A 24062-nucleotide genomic window follows, 5' to 3' on the forward strand; every position below is an offset into this window, starting at 1 on the left:
AGAGCCACACATAAAGGGCCCTTCTGTGTATGACACCTGCAAATTGTGTTTCTCTTACGTCCTAGAGGATGCTGGGGTCCACATTAGTACCATGGGGTATAGACTGGTTCACTAGGAGCCATTGGCACTTTAAGAGTTTGAGAGTGTGGGCTGGCTCCTCCCTCTATGCCCCTCCTACCAGTCTCAGTTTAGAAAATGTGCCCCGGAGGAGCCGGTCACAGCTAGGGGAGCTCTACGGAGCTTCTTTAGTAAAAGTTTATTTTTAGAGTTTATTATTTTACAGGGAGGCTCCTGGCAACAGCCTCCCTGCTTTGAAGGGCTAAGGGGGGGAGTAGTGTCCGCCCTGTGGGATCTGAGCCACTATCTCTGCGCTCCTGAGGGGATCGAATGTTCCCCACCACAGGGGATCGCTCCCCCTGGCAGCATGCCACCACCCCCTTACAGAGCCAGAAGATCAGTGGTGAGTCAGTCAACGGCCCCAATAGCAAGCGGGGAGCTGGTGTGAAGATGGCGGCAATAGGGTATGGAGCGCAGTAAAAACTGAGCTCCGGGGCTCAGCGGTACATAGTGCGGCGCTTTGAGGGGCACCCTGAGCCAGCGCCTACACCCTACACTGACCTCTCAGCCTGTCAGGGTCCCAGGATCGCTGCCAGCACAATTCCTCAGGCCAGTATAATCTCCAGAAGAGCGGGAAGACAGCACCATTAAGGGGGCGGAGCTTCTCCTCAGAGCGGACCCAGCAGCATTCAGTGCCATTTTCCTGCCTGCAGAAACGCTGTCAGTGAAGAGCAGTCCCTCCAGAGCAACTCCAGCTATCTCTCACGGTACCAGGGGGTTGTAGAGGGGGAGGGGGAGGCTGTGTATAGACTGTGTAACCTATTAAGGTGCACAGTCAGCGCTGGTTGGGGTCTCCCTATACCTTGCAAGCGCTGTGTGTGGGTTGGCTCCAATCTCTATGTCTCTCTTGCCATTCTTGGGGGTGAAACTCTGTCTAGCCTCCCCTGTGTGTGTGTGGAGTGTTTGGGGACTCCATTTAGCTATGTCCAGAGACTCTGTGTCATATGCTGCAGAGGATATGTCCTCTCAGGATGATCTCATTCAATGTAATCAGGATTGCACCGTTTTAGCGCAGATACCAGCAAGGGAGCCTGAATGGTTATCCTCTATCAAATCTATGATTTCTCAGATTTCCACTAGGGTTGCACAGAATGAATCTGCAACTCAGGTTTTACAGAACTCTATGGCAGTTTGGTCCGGTTCTGTTACCTCAGGACCCCCCTCTGTTGGTTCCCACAAACATGCTCTTGCCCAGATTATGCAAGATGACACGGATACCGATTCTGACATGCCAGACGGTGATAAGGATGTGCTCAGGGGGGCCGCATCTCTTGTTAAAGGGGTGCAGTTGATGATTTCAGGGATGTGTTGAATATTGCTGATACAACACCTGAGCAGGTTGAGGAGGCTTACTTCACTGACAATAAGAAAGCCTTGCTAACCTTCCCTGCATCCAAAGAATTAAATGCTATTTTTGAAAAAGCATGGGAAAACCCGGAGAAAAAAATCCAGATCCCTAGAAGGGTTCTGGTTGTTTTCCCCTTCCTTGAGGAGGATAGAAAAAAATGGGAAAACCCACCCATAGTGGACGCGTCTGTATCCAGACTCTCGAAAAAGGTGGTTTACCTGTCCCAGGATCTACCGCCTTAAAGGAACCGGCTGATCGCAAAATTGATACTACGCTCAAATCCATATACACGGCTTCTGGGGCGAGTCCTACTATTGCCTGTGCATGGATTTCCAAAGCCATAGTAAAGTGGTCAGGCACGTTACTTGAGGATTTGGATACAATGGATAAGAGTGACGTTGAATTGTTTTTACGTAACATTCAGGATTCTGCAGGATTTATGGTGGAATCCATGAAAGACCTGGGTTCAATGGCTGCAGGAATATCTTCTATGTCTGTCTCAGCTCGTCGAGGACTCTGGCTGCGCTAGTGGTCTGCCGACGCGGAATCCAGGAGAGGTGTGGAGACCCAACTCTACACAGGTCAGGCTCTCTTTGGGGAAGCATTGGATGCGTGGATCTCCACGGCTACAGCGGGTAAGTCACCTTTTCTTCCCTCAGCTGCACCTGCTACGAAGAAACCTTTTTCTTCAGCTGCATCACAGTCCTTTCGGGTTGCTAAAACAAGAAAGGCCAAACCATTCAACACCTTCTTTAGAGGAGGTTGACCAAATACCCTGATACAGGCTAGGAAAGGAGTAACGTCGAAGCATTACCATCGCATTTGGAAAAAATATGTGTCTTGGTGTGAATCCAAGAAGTTTCCTATGGTGGAGCTTAAACTTGGACGATTTCTCCTCTTCCTCCAAGCAGGTATGGATATGGGCCAGAGATTAGGTTTCGTAAAAGTCCAGATTTCTGCCCTATCCATTTTCTTCCAGAAACAGTTGGCTGCCCTCCCTGAGGTTCAGACCATTTTGAAGGGAGTTCTGCACATCCAGCCTCCCTTTGTGCCGCCTACAGCGCCCTGGGATCTTAATGTGATGTTGCAGTTCTTCCAGTCGGACAGGTTTGAGCCTCTACAAGAGGTTGAGGTCAAGTTTCTCACGTGGAAGGCTGTCACTTTGTTGGCCTTGGCTTTTGCTAGACGTGTGTCGGAGTTGGGGGCTTTGTCATGTAAAAGCCCATACTTAATCTTCCATGAAAATAGAGCTGAGCTCCGGACACGTCCGCAGTTCCTTCCGAAGGTTGTGTCGGCATTTCATATCAACCAACCTATTGTGGTGCCAGTTGCTACTGACTCCTCAGTTTCATCAAAGTTCTTGGATGTTGTAAGGGCTCTGAAAATCTGTGTGAAGAGGACTGCTCGTCACAGAAAATCGGACTCTCTGTTGGTCCTGTATGATCCCAAGAAATTTGGGTGTCCTGCTTTTAAGCAGACAATCTCTCGCTGGATCAGGTTCACTATCCAGCATGCGTATTCTATGGCAGGATTGTCGTGTCCTACGTCTGTTAAGGCCCACTCTACTCGTAAGGTGGGTTCTTCCTGGGCGGCTGCCCAGGGGGTCTCAGCTTTACAGCTTTGCCGAGCGGCTACTTGGTCTGGGTCGAACACGTTTGCAAAGTTCTGCAAGTTTGATACTTTGGCCTCTGAGGACCTCAAGTTTGGTCAATCAGTTCTGCAGGAGCCTCCACGCTCTCCCTCCCGTTCTGGTAGCTTTGGTACATCACCATGGTACTAATGTGGACCCCAGCATCCTTTAGGACGTAAGAGAAAATGGGATTTTAATTACCCACCGGTAAATCCTTTTCTCGCAGTCCGTAGAGGAAGCTTGGCGCCCGCCCAGCGCTTCGTGATCCTGCAGTGGTTTCAGTACTGCTTAGTTCTTGGTAAGTATTGTTTTGTTACTTGTTAAGTAATATTGTTCAGCCGTTGCTGATGTTTCAAGCTAGTTAGCTTGGTTTGCCTTGTGTGTGAGCTGGTGTGAATCTCACCACTATCTGTGTAAAATCCTTCTCTCGAAGATGTCCGTCTCCTCGGGCACAGTTTCTAGACTGAGTCTGGTAGGAGGGTCATAGAGGGAGGAGCCTGCCCACACTCTCAAACTCTTAAAGTGCCAATGGCTCCTAGTGGACCCGTTTATACCCCATGGTACTAATGTGGACCCCAACATCCTCTACGGACTACGAGAAAAGGATATACCTGTAGGTAATTAAAATCCTATTTTCTGCCGCCAGAACCCACAGATCCAGACCCACAATGCGAGTCAGGTGCAATACACAACACACATTGGGAGTCAGACTACGCATCTTCCATCCCCCCATCCCGTTAACTATTCCCACTGAGGGAGATGGAGTGTAGGGACAGCGAGCAGAAAGGAAAGGATGAGGCCAAAAGGAATTGGAACCCACACTATGGAAGGGTTTGAAGATTGCAAGTTTAAAACATTATTTTATACTTTTGAGGTAAATTATTTTTTGTTGATCTGTTTTCAACACCAGTGCATATCTGTCTCTTGTTGTATTGACAGACTGGCCAGACACAAGCTTTGTTGTTAAGGAGCCACACAGCATACAGTATAATACTTTTCACTGCTATCTTGCAGTACTGTCCTTGGGCCAATTCAAAAAGACATATCAACACAAAGGGGATCATTCCGAGTTGTTCGCTCGTTATTTTTTTCTCGCAACGGAGCGATTAGTCGCTAATGCGCAATGTCCGCAGTGCGACTGCGCCAAGTAAATTTGCTATGCAGTTAGGTATTTTACTCACGGCATTACAAGGTTTTTTCTTCGTTCTGGTGATCGGAGTGTGATTGACAGGAAGTGGGTGTTTCTCGGCGGAAACAGGCCGTTTTATGGGTGTGTGCGAAAAAACGCTACCGTTTCTGGGAAAAATGCGGGAGTGGCTGGAGAAACGGAGGAGTGTCTGGCCGAACGCTGGGTGTGTTTGTGACGTCAAACCAGGAACGACAAGCACTGAACTGATCGCAGATGCCGAGTAAGTCTGGAGCTACTCAGAAACTGCTAAGAAGTGTCTATTCGCAATTCTGCTAATCTTTCGTTCGCAATTTTGATAAGCTATAAGATTCACTCCCAGTAGGCGGTGGCTTAGCGTGTGCAAAGCTGCTAAAAGCAGCTTGCGAGCGAACAACTCGGAATGACCCCCATAGCCACAAGAAGCTTATCCAGCGGAACTTACAGTACTGTAATTGTTCAATTCCAACAAGTGAGCTACTGTACTGTGGTGGTCTTTAGGTTGCCGGTGGCCGGCCTCCCGTCGACCACCATACCGGCGCTGGAATCCCGACCGCTGGCATACCGACATCTTTTCTCCCTCTTGGGAGTCCACGACCCCCCTGGAGGGAGAATAGATAGCATGGCGCACGTTAGCTCGCCACCGTGCCCGCAGCGTGGCGAGCACAGCAAGCCCGCAAGGGGCTCATTGACGCTCACCCAGCTGTCGGTATGCCGGCGGTCAGGATTCCGGCGCCAGTATGCTGGTCACCGGGACCCCGACCGCCGGCAAACCATACTACACCCACTGTACTGTATCTGCATGAAGTTTGTATGCTGTTTCCCTGTTCATGGGGTTTTCTCCAGATGACCTACAGCATAAGGAGTCTGTTGTTTTATCATTCAGAAAATTTGCCTAGAAACTGTATTTGCTTATTGTAGTAAAAATAAATGAATTATTTGTGATATATACCAAACAGGTCTAGCTGGGGAGAAAATCAGGAAGAAATGGCCACGCCCCCTCCAAGGAAAAAAATATCAAAATATTATGAGCAGCACTGCGAGCTACAAAGCTGGACATTTGTCCCCTTCAGCAGCTTACCTGGCCCTCCAACAAGCCCTCTCAGTGCACTTGGGCACAGCACAGCCTTTAACTGGCCACCTTGGTGAAGACAATGCCACATGTGGTGTCTATTGTCACTTGTTTAGTGCAGGTTGAACTGAGAAAAAAGGTTTATTCCTTCCCTAATGAATATTTTAATGGTGCACTGGAGAAGCCTAACGCTCCGCTCTAGAGAGAAATATGACAACAAGGCTTTGTGTGACACGTATATTTTATAGTTTTCACGTTCTAGTCTATAGCATTGTATCTGACTGACTTAAGTAGCTTTATTTGCCAGTTTATTTATTACATGTGGCAAGCTATGATGTGGCAAGCTATGCATTAAAGTGCACATACCATGCTAAACATGGGATCAGGGCTGATTTTGCACAGCTTATTGTCAGGTTTGCGCCTCATGAAATGCCTTTAAAATATTTATTACTGCTTTCACAAGGTGTCCACACCTCAAGCCACAATATCGCACTTTTCAGACTTGCCTATAAGTGTGAAATTATTTAACCTAAATACAATGTTGTAGTAACATATTATTTCCTGTTCTCACCAGTGACGTGCAGGCAGGGAAGATAGAGCCTCACCTCTCATACTCCAGTATACTCCAGAGTTTTGACTATAAAAATCATTAGACTAATACGAAGAAGATATTCATACTTTTAAACAGGGCTGCCACCAGAAATTGTGGGGCCCGTGACTGTCAAAATAGGCAGCCCTCCCCCCTTCCCCCTTTACTAAAAATATTTTAGGCAGACATTTTGGCCAAAATTTATCGAGATTTCTTCTCGTACCACTCCGGGGATGCGAGCAGAAATCAGAAAAAAGTGCCGGTAGAAACAGCATCGCGCCGGGCACTTAAGTTGGAGAATGCCCATTCTCCTGACAAAATACTGTTTAGTCTGGGAGAACGGGCATTCAATTCAGTGTGACTTAGCATTGCGCTGAATTGAATAGCTCCGGGACCTCCCTCCTGGCACTATTTAATTTGCGGTGAATTGAATTGACCCCAATAAGAACCATATTTTCATACAATTAGAGCAAGCCTGTCCAATTCATATCTAGGTTTAAATTAAAACATATATATATATATATATATATATATATATATATATATATATATAAAAGCATCAGTGAAAAAAAACGCACTTATTTCCAAATAAGAGAGATTGGGTGCTGCAGTCTCATATTTCAATACATAGTCCTCCTGTGTAGAGCATACCCTTCAAGCAGCTTGTTCACATAAAGACCAGCACACCACGGGGTATATTTACTAAAATACGTATTTATGTCGATTTGGTGGGAGATGAATCACGATTGGCATCGAATGCATGAATTTGCAATTTTTAAAAAATTTTACGCCTCATTTACTATGCTGTCGTATTTTGATTATTTTCATTTTTCGATGTCGATGTCATTCATGTTTTTCAAAGGTAGAATGCGGCCGATTTTGTGTTTTTGCAGCCGTGTTGGGTTTTTTTTTTTTACGAATTCGTCATTTGAATGTTACGGCAGTGTTTTTCCGTTCCCGGACGAGATTTTTTTCTAACTTTCGTTTTTGTCACTCGTCCGTGATTGGTTGGTCTTGTGATGGAGAAGTGTCTGTGCTCATTACTATAAAACCGCCCCAAACCGACCGAACCTCGTGGGTTTAGCTAGTGGAGAGGTGAGAGGAAGTGGTGTTTGGTGTTGGAGAGTTGGTGGGAGATGAATCACGATTGGCATCGAATGTGTGAATTTGCAACTTTTTGAATTTTTTACGCCTCATTTACTATGCTGTCGTATTTTGATTATTTTCATTTTTCGATGTCGATGTCATTCGTGTTTTTCAAAGGTAGAATGCGGACTATTTTGTGTTTTTGTGGCCGTGTTGGTTTTTTTTTTACGACATCGTCATTTGAATGTTACGGCAGTGTTTTTCCGTTCCCGGCCGCGATTTTTTTTCTAACTTTCGTTTTTGTCACTCGTCCGTGATTGGTTGGTTTTGTGATGGAGGAGTGTCTGTGCTCATTACTATAAAACCGCCCCAAACCGACCGAACCTCGTGGGTTTAGCTAGTGGAGAGGTGAGAGGAAGTGGTGTTTGGTGTTGGAGAGTTGTTTGGAGTTTTTGGAGGATTTGAGGTGGTTTTTTGCGATTGCTGAGTGCTGTACTGTGTGTGTAAGTAGTCTTGTCATACTTGTTGTGTAGTTATTTAAAAGTTTGTTTAGTTTTTTGTCTTTGTAATTTTATTTTTCAGTCTATTGTCATTATTTGTGAGTGAGTGTGTGTGTGTGTGTGTGTGTGTGTGTGTGAGTGTGTTTGTGCGTGCGTGTTTGGTGTGTGGTGTGTAGTGGTAGTGGAGGAGTGTGTTTTGTGTTTTATTTTTATCAGTGTTATTTGTTGTTTGTCCGGAATATGTCCAAGTCAGAGGTGAGTGAGGTGGAGGAGGTGAGTGAGGTGGAGGAGGTGAGTGAGAGGGAGGAGGTGAGTGAGGTGGAGGAGGTTAGTGAGGGGGAGGAGGAGGGGAGGTTGGTGCTGCGGCCTCGAGTGAGAGTGACAGAGATGGTGCTGTGGCTCCGCAGCCACGCACCACTACAAAGACGGGGCGCAATGTGAAGTTCAGCTATGCAGAGAATGTAGCATTGGTGCGGGAGCTGATGAGACATCATCGTCAGCTGTTTGGGCCTGATGCCGCCAAGGTTCCTTCACGCAGGAAGAGTGTTCTGTGGGGGAAGATAGTAGCGGCAGTTAACAGTGAGGGTGTGGTTGAGGAGGACCGAGGACACGTGTCGTAAGCGATTCTACGACATCAAGCGCCGTGTCAAGGCTAAAATGGCCAAGGAGGCAAAGTCAGCCAGACAAATAGGGAGTGGCCATCCCTTCAGAGCGTCGTATCGGGAGTGGGAGCAGCCTGTGCGGTACCTCATTCTGCCAGAAGTGGTTGGTGCGACTAATGTGCGGGATTCGGATCGTCCAAGGCAGGATGGTGAGTTTGTTGTACAATATTTATATTGTTTTAACATATGTGCTTTGTCCTTAGTTGTCTGAAATGTATTGTAGCTAATTGTGATTGTAAGTTGGTTCATTGTTCTAATGTGTTGGTGATGTAGTTTTGTACATAAATAGTTATGTTTTTTTCCTTTGTATTGTGAAGTTAGCAGTTGTCCTGGCCCTTTTGCTGCATCAATTTATTCTGTTCTGGTTTTTTTTTTGTCATTTTTGGGGGGGGACTTTAAATGAAGTGTGACTCATGTGTTTTCATGAATGTTTAGTCCATTTTGTTGAATGTATGTTATGCACATCAGTGCCTGCAGGAAAGAACTGGTGTCAGAACTGTTATGCACTCCAGTGCCTGCAGGAATGTACTGGTGTTTGAACTGTTATGCAAAACAAATGGACTCACAGACAGACTGGGGAATATGACATAACGTACACAGAAGGTGATAGGGTAACAAAATACACACAAAGTGAACAGAGAAGCCCAGAGGCTAAGGAACTGGGTATCTCCCTTGTATTAGAACTGCTCAGATGGGAAAAGCATGATGTTGTGTTTTAATACGTAGAGAACCCGAAATGCTGTTGCTAAGGGCAACAGCAAAACCCTAAAGGGTTACCAACGGGTGTGGCAGTAAACTCCTTGGTCAGAGATGGAATGATAGACACAAGGAGAGTCTCCACAATCCTAATTCTCACTTGCAGTGCACAGGTTCAGCTTACTGCCACTAAACTGACCCCTGACACCTAGCACAGTGAGACAGGATTAGACAGGCAAGTCTTAGAATACAGCCGCAAACTTGCTAAATTCACAGAGTAGTAACAGAACCCCAGCAAGCTAAACGACTGACTCCAGTCTTACTGCTAGGTCTGGATTGGGAGAGTGTAATACCAAATCCCCAGGCCTATTTGCAGTAAGCAACAAACAAATACAAAGCTACACAGTACTGGCTAACTTTCATGAACTGACTAACCAACAAAGATTCAGCAGCATCTGCTTACCCTGAAAAGAGGCCTTATAAAGCAGGTGCTGTCCACGCCCCACTCAGACCTCACAGACTGTGAGCACAAAAACCAGCACCGGATCCCCTGCCGTGCACAGAGCCTATAACCACTGCACAGCAAAAGACCCGAACCGGAGTATCAGCTGCGCTCAGGTTACTCCACTAGCACTTGTCTCCCGGTTGCCATGACGACGTGGCAGCACAGGGCAGGAGACCCTAACAGTACCCCCCCTCTGACGAGGGGTCAAAGAACCCCTACCACCGGGTTTATCGGGGAACTGCGAGAAGAAAGAGCGTATCAGTCTGGGGGCATGAAGATCACAACTGCGCACCCACGACCGCTCCTCCGGGCCATACCCCTTCCAGTGCACCAAAAATGACAGCCGACCCCGAACCACCTTGGAGTCAAGAATCCTTTCAACAACAAACTCCCTCTGGCCACGTATCAGAAGAGGGGAAGGTCTTCCACTGGAAGAAGGATTACTAATCGCCCGTTTTAAAAGGGAACAATGAAATGTTTTATTGATACCCAAAGAACGGGGCAGATCTAACTGAAATGCCACCGGATTGATAACCCTGGTGATCTTATAAGGGCCGATGAACCGGGGGCCTAACTTATGAGATGGCTGTCTCAACTTCAAATTCTTGGTAGACAACCAGACGAAGTCTCCTAATTTGAAGCTGCAGGGTCTTTTCCGCTTATCAAAAACCCTTTTGGTCACTAATGACACAGACACAAGGGCTTTCTTCACTTTCCGCCAAATACCTCTAAGGACCGAAACCACAGAGGAACCACCAGGCGTGGAGTCCAGGGGGTCAAAAGAATTGGCCTTAGGATGATGCCCATGCACACAAAGGAAGGGAGAGATCCCTGTAGCAGAGTGAGCCGCGTTGTTATAGGCAAACTCCGCCATGGACAGATGAGCAACCCAGTCAGTCTGACACTTGGAGACATAACACCTGAGGAACTGCTCCAAGGACTGGTTCACCCTTTCAGTCTGCCCATTAGACTGCGGATGGTAGCCTGACGACAAGCTGACAGAAATCTGGAGATCGGAACAAAATGCCCTCCAGAATTTGGCCACAAACTGGGATCCGCGGTCAGAGACCACATCAAGTGGCAACCCGTGGAGACGCACAACATGCAGCATAAATAATTCAGACAGGCGTCTGGCTGATGGCAGCCCAACCAGTGGAACGAAGTGCGCCATCTTCGAAAACCTGTCAACGACAACCCAGATGGCTGTCATCCCCGAGGATTTGGGCAAGTCCACCACAAAATCCATTGAAATGTGGGTCCATGGCTTAGATGGGATAGAGAGTGGATGTAATGGGCCAACAGGAACCCCTCTAGGAGTCTTATTTCGGGCACAGATGTCACATGCCCGAACCCACTGATCCACATCCTTAGCAACCGAGGGCCACCACACCGCCCTAGATAGCAACTCCCGAGTTCTGGCAATACCCGGGTGACCTGCCGACTTCTTGGCATGGAATTCCAGGAACACTCGCTGTCTTAACCTAGGAGGCACAAACAAAAGACCTACCGGAAGGTCTGGAGGAGCCTGCTCCTGTGCTCTAAGGACTAATGATAAGAGGTCCTGGATAATGCCCACTTTAATACATGATGGGGAAACAATGGGCAACGGCTCCTCGGTAATCTCCTGGATTGGAGCAAAACTCCGCGAGAGCGCATCAGCCTTGATGTTTTTTGACCCAGGGCGATATGTTATCAAAAAATTAAAGCGTGCAAAAAACAAAGCCCATCGTGCCTCCCTGGCATTGAGACGCTTCGCTGACTCTAAATATGCCAGATTCTTATGGTCAGCGAGAATTGAGACCACAAACTTAGCCCCCTCAAGCCAGTGTCTCCACTCCTCGAGTGCATCCTTAATAGCCAACAATTCCCGGTTACCCACGTCATAATTCATCTCGGCAGGCGAAAATTTATGGGAAAAGTAAGCACAGGGATGAAGGCGATTATCAGACACTCCCATCTGAGAAAGCACTGCCCCAATACCCATCTCAGAGGCATCCACCTCCACCACAAAAGGACGCTCTGGATCTGGGTGTCGCAGCACCTTGGCCGAAACAAATGCCCTTTTGAGACGGGCAAAAGCCGCTTTAGCCTCACAAGACCAGTGAGCAACATCCGCCCCTTTCTTAGTGAGTGCCACCAAGGGCGCCACTATAGACGAAAATCCAGCGATAAATCGTCTATAAAAATTCGCAAAGCCCAGGAAACGCTGAAGCGCCTTCAAACTAGTGGGCTGCACCCAATCCAGGACTGCCTGTACCTTGGAACCCTCCATTTGGAAACCTTCTGGGGAGATAATATATCCTAGAAATGCGATTTGCTGAACTTCAAATTCGCACTTCTCCAGCTTCGCCCCAAGCCGGTGGTCTCTGAGTTTCTGGAGGACTAAGCGTACATGCTTCCGATGTTCCTCCAGGGAATGGGAGAAGATTAGGATGTCATCTAAGTATACAACTAAGAATCTATCCAAATATTCCCTGAGCACATCATTCATGAAATCCTGGAAGACTGCCGGGGCATTACAGAGCCCAAAAGGCATCACCAAATATTCATAATGCCCTGAGTGGGTATTAAAGGCAGTCTTCCATTCATCCCCCTCTCTTATTTGGATTAGATTGTACGCACCGCGTAGGTCAATCTTAGAAAAAATGGTGGCAGTACGAAGCTGGTCAAACAAGACCGAAATGAGAGGCAGTGGGTATGAGTTTTTAATCGTGATACGGTTCAATTCCCTGAAGTCAATGCAGGGTCGCAACGAACCGTCCTTTTTACCCACGAAGAAGAACCCCGACCCAACTGGAGACTGTGAAGGTCTGATAAATCCTTTAGCCAAGTTCTCCTGAATGTACTCTGCCATAGCCTGAGTCTCAGGACGTGACAGGGAGTACAACCTGCTCTTGGGAAGCTTAGCATTTGGCAACAAATCAATGGCACAGTCATAGGGGCGATGGGGAGGTAGTACCTCTGCAACTTTTTTGGAGAACACGTCCGCAAAATCTGCATAACACCCTGGCAATCCTGGCAAACTTAGCTGCGAGAGCCTGACTGGAAGGCTCAAGCAACTCCTGAAACAATCAGTACCCCAACTAAGAATCTCCCCAGAGACCCAGTCAAATTGAGGATTGTGGGCCCTTAACCAGGGTAACCCCAACACCAATGGGGCAAAAGTACAGACAGTCACATAAAAGGACAATTTTTCAGAGTGTGTGGCTCCAATAAACAAAGAAATCTGGCTAGTGCAAGAGGTAATTTTACCTTGGGATAATGGTTCCCCGTTTAACCCACAAATCTCAATTTCCGATGCCAAGGGTACTAAGGGAACAGAGTGTTTCAGGGCGAATTGGCGGTCCATAAAAACCCCGTCGGCCCCACTGTCCACAAAGGCCTCAGTCTTGACAGTTTGACCGAGGATCTTCAAGGTCACCGGAATGATAAAAGTCTTCTTGGGAAATTCTGACTTCTGGCCTGACAGGATATTTCCCATCACCCTCAGGCCCTGAAGTTTTCCGGCTTTTCTGGGCATGATACTACCACATGACCTTTATTCCCACAGTACAAACACAACCCCTGCTGTCTCCTCCGCATCTTCTCACGCGAGGAGAGGCGGGTAGCCCCAATCTGCATAGGCTCCTCAGAAAATTCCTCAGAGTCTGAGGTTCCCTTGGGAAGGAAGGAAATCTCAGTCTCCCTTTCAAGCCTACGCTCTCTCAGCCGTCTATCCACCCGGATGGATAACTGCATGAGCTGATCCAAGCTATCAGGCAAGGGATATTGTACCAGTTGGTCCTTTATCTGGTTAGAAAGACCTCTTCGGTACTGGTGTCTCAGGGCTGGGTCATTCCACTGGGTATCATGGGCCAACCTCCGAAACTCCATACAATAAACCTCAACTGGCCTTCGCCCTTGCTTAAGGATCGAAATCTGAGCCTCGGCTGAGGCCGTCTTGTCAGGGTCATCATACAACATGCCCAGTGCCGTAAAAAAGCATCAACACTTTTAAGCGACGGACAGTCAGGCTGCAACCCATATGCCCAGACCTGTGGGTCTCCTTGTAGCAAGGAAATCACTATGCCCACCCGCTGAATCTCCGACCCAGAAGACTGAGGCCTAAGCCGGAAGTATAGCTTGCAGCTCTCCTTGAAACAAAAGAACTGCGAGCGATCTCCAGAAAAACGATCCGGGAGATTTACTTTCGGCTCCTTAACCCCTGCAGGTGCTGCTGCTGCGGGAGCTCCGCCAGCAGCCTGGGAGGTGTGCATTTTAATGGACAAATCATTAAATTGTCGAGTCAGGACCTGCACCTGATCGACCACCTGTTGCAACGTATTTTGAGGGGTATGCTCCATATTCCCACAAAATTTCAACAGGAGTATTAGGCTGCTGAATATGTTATGCACATCAGTGCCTGCAGGAAAGTACTGGTGTCAGAACTGTTATGCACTCCAGTGCCTGCAGGAATGTACTGGTGTTTGAACTGTTATGCAAAACAAATGGACTCACAGACAGACTGGGGAATATGACATAACGTACACAGAAGGTGATAGGGTAACAAAATACACACAAAGTGAACAGAGAAGCCCAGAGGCTAAGGAACTGGGTATCTCCCTTGTATTAGAACTGCTCAGATGGGAAAAGCATGATGTTGTGTTTTAATACGTAGAGAACCCGAAATGCTGTTGCTAAGGGCAACAGCAAAACCCTAAAGGGTTACCAACGGGTGTGGCAGTAAACTCCTTGGTCAGAGATGGAATGATAGACACAAGGAGAGTCTCCACAATCCTAATTCTCACTTGCAGTGCACAGGTTCAGCTTACTGCCACTAAACTGACCCCTGACACCTAGCACAGTGAGACAGGATTAGACAGGCAAGTCTTAGAATACAGCCGCAAACTTGCTAAGTTCACAGAGTAGTAACAGAACCCCAGCAAGCTAAACGACTGACTCCAGTCTTACTGCTAGGTCTGGATTGGCAGAGTGTAATACCAAATCCCCAGGCCTATTTGCAGTAAGCAACAAACAAATACAAAGCTACACAGTACTGGCTAACTTTCATGAACTGACTAACCAACAAAGATTCAGCAGCATCTGCTTACCCTGAAAAGAGGCCTTATAAAGCAGGTGCTGTCCACGCCCCACTCAGACCTCACAGACTGTGAGCACAAAAACCAGCACCGGATCCCCTGCCGTGCACAGAGCCTATAACCACTGCACAGCAAAAGACCCGAACCGGAGTATCAGCTGCGCTCAGGTTACTCCACTAGCACTTGTCTCCGGGTTGCCATGACGACGTGGCAGCACAGGGCAGGAGACCCTAACAATGTATTTATGGTTATTGTATGTTGTTCTGGGTAGGCCTTTGTGTGCATGATGTGATTATTGCCGCTGAATCTTTTTTTTTTTTTTAAATAATATACAGGTTGAGTATCCCTTATCCAAAATGCTTGGGACCAGAGGTATTTTGGATATGGGATTTTTCCGTATTTTGGAATAATTGCATACCATAATAAGATATCAAGGTGATGGGACCTAAATCTAAGCACAGAATGCATTTATGTTACATATACACCTTATACACACAGCCTGAAGGTAATTTTAGCCAATATTTTTTATAACTTTGTGCATTAAACAAAGTGTGTCTACATTCACACAATTCATTTATGTTTCATATACACCTTATACACACAGCCTGAAGGTCATTTAATACAATATTTTTAATAACTTTGTGTTTTAAACAAAGTTTGTGTACATTGAGCCATCAAAAAACAAAGGTTTCACTATCTCACTCTCACTCAAAAAAGTCCGTATTTCGGAATATTCCGTATTTCGGAATATTTGGATATGGGATACTCAACCTGTATTTGGTTGTTGTGAGTTATTTTTGTCAGAAATAAATTATTTTGTTAGAGACTAATATTCTTCTTGTGTTAAACATCCACGGTTGGTTTTGTAGTTGTATAATATTGTTAATTCTGCACCTTAGGGTATGGATTGGTTGGTGTAATTGGCTCATAATTAGAGTATACGCACCCAATGAAGTCAGCCAGAAAAGCATAACCAAAGTTTATTTAATTCTCATAATGTTCTTCATATGTCCACATCACAATAAGGTTTTTGATTAAATATCTAATCACAATATATTGATCATAAGGTCAAACTTCATATTTCTACAGTACGAAATAGAGCCAGCACAGCCAGGACACAAACCACACTGCCAAGAGATGCGGATGCTGGCGATGCAGGTAAGAATTTTGTGTATACACATATTCTGCAAACACATAGAAAGACAGAATTATAATGTCTATTTTATCCCATAGGAACTTCATCATCGCACCACACTCCACTAAGACGACATTCACAGGGGTCTGCCAGTCTCCAGAAGATGGGTAGCAAGAGACGCCGTCTTGAGGCGGTAACTATACCCGCATCCTCACCACCACAAAGGCGCATCTCCACTGTGTTGGCTCAGCCACCAGAAGCCATTTTGGCCAGTCCACAAACCGAGGAACCACAATCCCCTCAGCTGTCTGGTGAGTAAACATAAAAAAATAAAACAAAGTGCATTTTACACAGTGTTTTTGCACACAAAAAAAACATGACAAAAAGCACACACTCATCCTTGTACTAATCCACACCAGCAAACACATGGGGGTAACATTACTAAGATGGTAGTTCTATTTAAGATGTGATGTTGCCCATAGCAACCAATCCTATTCTACGTTACATTAATACAGCACCTTCTCGAATATAATCCCTGCAATGTGATTGGTTGCTATGGACAACATCCCATCTTAAATCAAACTTCCATCTTAGTAATTTGACCCCATGGTAAGCATTATTTCGTGGTTCACTTCTCAACTTAACAATATGCGAAAAATAGGTGTGCCCACTTCTGCCAACCATATTTTTAAACATATGTTTTTTCACTATAATTGAAAAAGTTTACTGGGCAAGACTGACAGCCTTTAACAATGTATGAGTGTATTGTTGAACACATTTAATGTATTGTGTTTGTTTGGCAAAAGGAAGCTTTAAACATAATATGTCAATGGTGGAATTTTTAATTTTTATAGTTCTACGTGTTTGGCCATTAAGTAAGGCTCATAGTCCAACATTTACCTTAAAAATTGTTGGAATGAGTAGGGTACCTAAGAAGCCACATGTTTCTAAAATAATGTACAATAATATTTTAAGTTTAGCCCACACTCTATTTATAATTTACAACATGCATATTAAGAAGTAATGCATGTTGACGTAAAGCTGAAACCAACCAGAAGCCCAACAGTAACTAAATTGTGGCTATCTTCAACCCCATACAGATCCAGACATCATGCCCCAGGATACCCAGCAGGAAACTGACTTGCAGCAAATGTTCACACTCCACCTGCAAGCAATTGATAATAAACAGCCAACCATGCCGGCTGACATATCTCCACCACCCCAAACAACCCCCACCCCCCAATTGAGCCCAACACCACCCCAGCCACAAATGGGACCAGAGTTTTGGTCCAGTTGGGCCACACAACAGGCACAAAACTATGCCTGTCTCAACACACACAGCCAATATCTTGCCAGTCTGCCCCATCATCCAACTAGACTCAGTAGAAACTCAGGCAGAATGATTATGCAACTTGGCAGAGTGGCCAATACCATGGAGCAGATGAGAGCAGACAACAGCCAACTGATAGCAAGTTTTCAGCGCATAATGGACGAACAACACCGCCATCAAGCCCTCATTCAAATCATTCAGAACAATCAGTTAATCACCGAAAGCCTGTCTAGAATCATCTCCAACAACACAGCCGCAACCACACAACTCACAGCAAGCCTCAACAACCTGAGCCAAAACATAAATGTGTTGGCATCCCAGCAACAAGGCTCAAGCTCAGGGACAACCACACCTAGCCAGACCCCAGTTACCTCCCCATTTAGATGATCCAGCAGAACATGGCCCAATGTGCCATCACAATCCTCTGCAGCCAGCAAAAAAAAACCTAGGAAATGAGCAACCCTGCAACAGTATATACAGTATTGGCAACCATATTTCAACAATATAGAATTGTGCCCAACCAAAAACAAGTGTTTAAGGTAATAAATGACTCAAACACTATATGTGCAATGTTTAATTTGTTATTGACTAACAGTGTAAGACGAAAATGTTAGTGACTAACTGTAAACAGCATGCCTAACATGAAACAATACAGCATCACAAACATACTTCATAACTACATTTTGTTTAGGATTGGTGTTAGCCAATGTTGAGTAAGCAAAATTAAGACTTACCGGTAAAATGACGCAGAATCAGTTCTTGCCTTACCTGTCTCCCTACATCTGTACTCACACTGTCGCCAGATGTTTCTAACTCCTTTACTTGCTGACTGTTTTCTTCATCACCAACATCATCCTCCTCCTCCTCAACATGTGGCAGATGTTGTCACAAACACATGTTATGAAGAAAACAGCAGCAGAACACAATCCTAGTCACCTTTGAGGGACTATACAACAAAAGCCCTGCAGACTTAACCAGACACTGAAACCTAGATTTCAGCACCCCAAAGCATCTTTCTATCACATTCCGCGTGGACTTATGTGCATTATTGTAATTGTGTTCAGCAGGGGAATCAGGTTGGGACAATGGAGTAAGAAGCCAAGAGAAGCAGCCATATCCCCCATCACCTGAAAGACAGATATAGCCAACATTAGGACATGTGGTTTAGGCAAAAAATAGCTTACATAATGACGATGTTGAGGTTAACACACATACACACAACAAACTTGGAACATACCCAGCAGCCATCCATCAGGCATTTGTCCGGCCTCAAATTTATCAAAGAGGGATGACTGACTGAGGATGAAGGAGTCATGGCAGCTGCCAGGGTAACCTGCAACAACACTCATAATTTTTAGATTTGCATCACAAACCACCTGGACATTAGTGGAGTGGGCCAGATGTCTATTGGTATAAATGTATTACCTGCCCCTAGGTGGTCTCAGCTCAACGTGTGTGCAATCTATGGCACCCAGCACATTGGGCATGCCAGCAAGCTCATAGAAAGCTACCCTGACTGCATGCCACTGCGACTCCTGGGTAGGGAAGCAGATAGAGGCATCTATGTGTGTATCCAAAGCATCCAAAACCTGAGTGGACATTACAAAATATAAGGTGAGTGTCATGACCTGTAATAAATACAATACTGTGTTATATTACATAACAGAAGCACCACTTAGACATAGAGGAGTATGTATGTTTTAACTCACCTGATTTAAATATTTAGAAAAGGTGGGCTGTGAGATACCAATTACATCGCCAGTCACAGCCTGAAAGCTGCCAGTAGCCATAAACTGCAACACAGCCAGGAGTTTGTGCAGGCCTGAGACAGAGCGAGAGCGTGCTGTCTCAGGGACTAGGTCCAGTTTGACAAGGTCATACAGACGGAAAATGTTGTTTCTATTTAGCCGGAACATCTGTATGACCTGGTCATCGGCCAATGCGTTTAAGTTTAAACGCCCCCTAAAAAAACGAGGCCTGCGCAGCCTCCGCGGCACCTGGACAACCTGCTGACCATGTTCAGTTTCCTGGCCCTGGTTTATTGTAGCCTCATGGAGCAGTCTCAGGTATCCCACAGCAAACAAGAAATCAGTACTACACACGGCAGCAGCCATTTAAGAGTGAGAGATTTGAAAAATGTGCTTGGGTCCCTTTTAAAGGGCCAAAAATGCAGGTGTGATTAATGTAGAATTGGAAACACATGTAAACACGCTTCTCAAAAGCAGGTCTATTTTTTTCCAGCCTTTTTTTACGAATCACTTTTTTTCACGGCCGCTAATGCATTCACGGTAGAGATTTCAAATACGAATGCATAGTAAATTACCGAGTTGTATACCTAAACAGCCGCGTTTGACTGATGGTGTATTCAATCGTATTTTTTAACTTTGACTTCCAAAAAAAAATACGAATGGCCTCATCACTGCCGAGATTTGAGTTTAATAAATTCCCGAGATGACACTTTGAAGAAAAAACACCAAATCGGTCAAAATCGGGAGCTTAGTAAATATACCCCAACGTTTGAATGCCAAAAAGTTCTTTAAATATTAATAAAGTGCAAAAAATCACGTCAAATAGAGTTTAATACTAATGAAACATTTCCGATGGATACAGGAAAGCTTAAAACCAAGGGACTTATCTGGTCAGCTAATAGATGCATCATCTTACAGGGGACTTATCTGGTCAGCTAATAGATGCATCATCTTATATGATGATGCATCTATTAGCTGACCAGAAAAGTCCCTTGGTTTTAAGTTTTCCTGTATCCATCGGAAATGTTTCATTAGTCGCTGCTCTATGAAACTCTATTTGACGTGATTTTTTGCACTTTATTAATATTTAAAGAACTTTTTGGCATTCAAACGTGGTGTGCTGGTCCTTATGTGAACATGCTGCTTGAAGGGTATGCTCTACACAGGAGGACTAATATATATATATATATATATATATATATATATATAGATAGATATATATATATATAGATAGATAGATAGATAGATATATGCAGAGCATTATGTGGAAAAAAACACTATTAATCTTCATTTTCAGTAGTTGTAAACATTTAATTTCTCATCGAAAGCAAATATACAATGGATAAGTTCTAATTTGCATTCATGATCTCCTTGGCTTTAATAGGCCTTATTAATTAAATTTATGTACAATGCAGTCAGGAGCCCCCTATGGATGGGTGGTCTTCTGTATGCCGGCGGTCGGGCTCCCGGCGCTCAGTATACCGGCGCCGGGAGCCCGACAGCCGGCATACCGACACTTATTTTCCCTCGTGGGGGTCCACGACCCCCATAGAGGGAGAATAAAATAGTGTAGCGTGGTAGTGTAGTGTGGCGAGCGCAGCGAGCCCGCAAGGGGCTCATTTGCACTCGCCACGCTGTCGGTAAGCCGGCGGTCGGGCTCCCGGCGCCGGGATGCTGGTCGCCGGGAGCCCGACCGCCGGCCAGCCGTAGTGAACCCCTATGGATGACCCCCTCCTTTCCTATTGACGAGTTATGTGCTGCCTGCAGTGCCTGCCAGTGCGACATAGAGGCCCTGTCACTGTGTGTCCTCCTCCAGTCATTTGTATTGATGACAGCCAGCCCCAGGCCCCCTACTCATAATCACAATTAATTACGCAAATACATACATTGATTTATACTTACCCTTTACAAATCCGTCCTGAGCGTCCTCTCTCCCACTCTGTCTGCTCCTGTCCTGAGCTCTTCAGCCCGGACTCCAGCTCGGCGGCTCCTCTTCTCTTCAGTCCTCAATGGCGTGGCGTGACGACATGACATCAGTTCGCGCCGCATCCGGCTACAACTAACTTTATTAAACAGCAAGATGCAGGGGGCGTGGCCTAGCGGGACAAGGAGTAGCAGCTCGGTGCGGCCGCTCTCCACCTACACTATCCGACTTACATATCCTGAGGAGTCCCCCCGAGCCCATTGTTCCTGTATCTGGTGGGGGAAGGTGTTGTGCTGCCGGGGAGCTACTGTGTGCCGCTGGACGAGGCATCTGTTAGGCTGCTGGATGCTTCTTATCCCCGCTCTCCCCCCTCCTAAGATGGCTCCGTGACTTCCGGTTCGGGCCCTGCGGCTCGTCTCCTCAGCGTGTGCCGCGCTGGACGCCCGCCTGGAGGGGACATCACTCGGGCTTGTCTATCTCTCTGTGTCAGCCCCGACCCAGCAGCTTCAGCTGAATACCGCGGTGAACCGGATATTTCCCCTGTGCTGCCCATGTGCAACGGAGCCAGGGGCTGCTTGGGCCACGCTGCACATTTTATATTGAACATCGCCCTCCTGCCTCCCTGAACCTTGCCTCCCTCTCCTGTGGGTGTACGCTGGGCTGGCTGCCGCTGCTGGGGACCACCTGTAGGGGACGCCGCCTGAGTCTGCCAGCTGCTCTCAGTGCCGACTCCGTGCCGGCAACACCAGCTATGAGTCGCGGTGAGTCAGATCTCCCCCCTGCGCTGCCCGTGTGCTGCTCGTGTCACGCTGCTGGCATTTGGGACCTCGCTTCAGCCTCTCTAATCCCTGCTTTTTACCCCTACGGGTGTACTGTGTGCTGGTTGCCGCTGCTGGGGACCACAGATTATTTAGTACCCCCTGGGCCGGTTGTCTGCCAGCGGGACGGAGGACTGCCTGTTTGAATGGTTCTACATAGCAGGCCTGATTCTCTCCCTCGCAGGGAGTGGTGGCCGCGATTTTCTGTGCTTATAGCTGCTCCTGGGCCCATAGTTCCCTATCCTTTGGTGCTGACCTCTGAATTCTACAATCAAGTTGTTTTAATATCTTTGCTCTATATCCTGCTGCTGCTGTGTCATCTCCGAGCTACCCAAGGTGACTTGTCTCGATCGATATATCTAATAATGGTGCGGAATCACCATAAATCTGCCGCGGCCCGGCTCGCACAATACTCGCACACTCCTGGAGGGCATGCTGTAACACCAACTGGGGGTGGGGACTCCCCCCCTCCAGCCTCTCCCAGTCAGTCCTCTTCGTCTACTGAAGCTACCGATGATGTGCTGCAGAAAGTGTTGGAAGCCCTAGCGGCGAGCGAGTCCCGTCTCTCTGACAAGATAGGTCAGGTGCAATCTGACTTGACCATAATTCATCACGATATTCAAAAGGTCAGGGAACGGGTTGGGGAGGTTAAAACCCGTACATCCACTTTGGAGGACAAGATCTCACCGCTTAGTTCCAGAGTCACCGCCATAGATGGGCAGCTGTCCGATATCAAAGGCAAAATGTTGGACATGGAGGGCAGACTCAGGAGGAATAACATCCGATTTGTTTGGGCTCCCGGAAAAAGAGGAGGGTACTAGCCCGGAGGGGTTCATCGAGACTTGGCTTAAAAATTCTTTTGGTGCTGACTCCTTTACGCCATTCTTTACGGTTGAACGAGCCCACAGGATCCCTTTTAGGCCGTTGCCGCCGGGCGCGCCACCGCGCACGCTGTTTGCAAAATTTCTCCACTATCGAGACCGGGACACTGTTCTATCACCAAAGGCCCGCTGTTACGGAACGGTTCCAAGATTTCTGTGTTTCCTGATTTTGCGCTGGAGGTGCAAAAGGACCGTGCACAATTTATCCCGATTAAGAGACGCCTCAGGGAACTTAATTTACAGTATGCAATGCTTTTTCCCTCTAGGCTTAGGGTAGTAGCAGACGGTGAAACAAAATTCTTTGCTACTCCTCGGGATGCTGCCCAGTGGTTAGACCGTTGGGCTCTGGCTGGGCGGGCGCTGGCAGCTGATCCATGATGTTTGTTCGCCTATTTCTCTTTATGCTCATAGGCCACTGTTTATTGTCATTGTTTAGGTTGCAGTGGGTTGCCCGGATGATGTTATGATGATTGTGTTCTTGTATATCATCTCACTCCACCGTAGTATGTGTACTATTTTTATTTCTGGAGCTTGGGGTGGTGTCTCCCCATCCTCCTTTCCTGAGGGTGGGGAGCCAGCACCTTTTGTCTTTAGGTCACTTTATTCATTGCTCTTTTTTATATTGGTATAGTTTTTCTTTTCTTTGTTAGGAGGACCAGTTTATTGGGATAAAGTATGCCTCAGTTCGGGTGGGTATACAGGGAGGGGGGTCAGGATGGGAGGGATTGTTATTTGTCGTCTGTCCTTTTTTTAATGTTTTTATTGCAAACATTATGGTGTCTTTGATTTCTTTAACTATGCTCGGTGCTAGGGTTGGCGCTCTGTGCGGGATACTTATGGCTTCTGATCGCCTTAAAGTTCTGTCCTGGAATGTCCGGGGACTGAACGATAAAGTTAAACGTTCCCTTGTGCTCCGGCACTTTAAACAATATGGTGCAGACATAATATGCCTTATGGAGACCCACCTGGTGGGGGCAAAGGTCCTGGCTCTCAAAAAACCGTGGGTGGGCTGGGCTTACCACTCCACTCACACATCCCACTCACGGGGTGTGTCAGTCTTAGTTCGACGGTCAGTCCCGTTTGTCCTTGATCAGGTCCAACTGGACCAGTGGGGCCGCTATGTTTTCTTGAAATGTCAAGTGTACTCCATGTCATTGCTTGTCCTTGCTGTTTATGTGCCGCCCCCTTACTCCCCAGAGGTTCTTAAGAAGGCTGCTGAATTTATCACATTGTATCCTAATGTCTCCATTGTTTGTCTTGGCGATTTTAACAATGTCATAGACTATGCCTTGGATAGAACTAGAATATCGTCTGACGCTTCTGTGGTGCGTAGGAGGGACTTTGCACTTTTGGTGGAAAGTCTGGGCCTAGTAGACGCGTGGAGGGTCCGCCACCCTGGCGTACGTCAATATTCTTGCTTTACTCCCGCTTATTCATCCTTCTCTAGAATAGACCTGGCTCTCACCTCTAAAGATTTGCTGCCGAGACTGGTTGATGTTCAGTATGTTACTAGGGGCATCTCCGATCATTCCCCGATAATTCTGAGTTTGGATTTGGGAGATGTTAGGGGTGCACGGTTCTGGCGGTTTAACTCCTTCTGGCTGACTCAGATGGGCACTGGAGCGGAGATGGAGGAGATTTGGGGGGCCTTTTAGTTGGAAAACCAGGGCTCGACATCCGATACAGTTCTATGGGATGCCTTTAAGGCATATGTGCGTGGGACCCTAATTAAATCAGTAGCTGTTTTGAAGTCTGGTTATGCACAGGGGGAAAGAGAT

The sequence above is a fragment of the Pseudophryne corroboree genome, chromosome 1 (assembly GCF_028390025.1).
Source record: "Pseudophryne corroboree isolate aPseCor3 chromosome 1, aPseCor3.hap2, whole genome shotgun sequence".
Lineage (NCBI taxonomy): Eukaryota > Metazoa > Chordata > Amphibia > Anura > Myobatrachidae > Pseudophryne > Pseudophryne corroboree.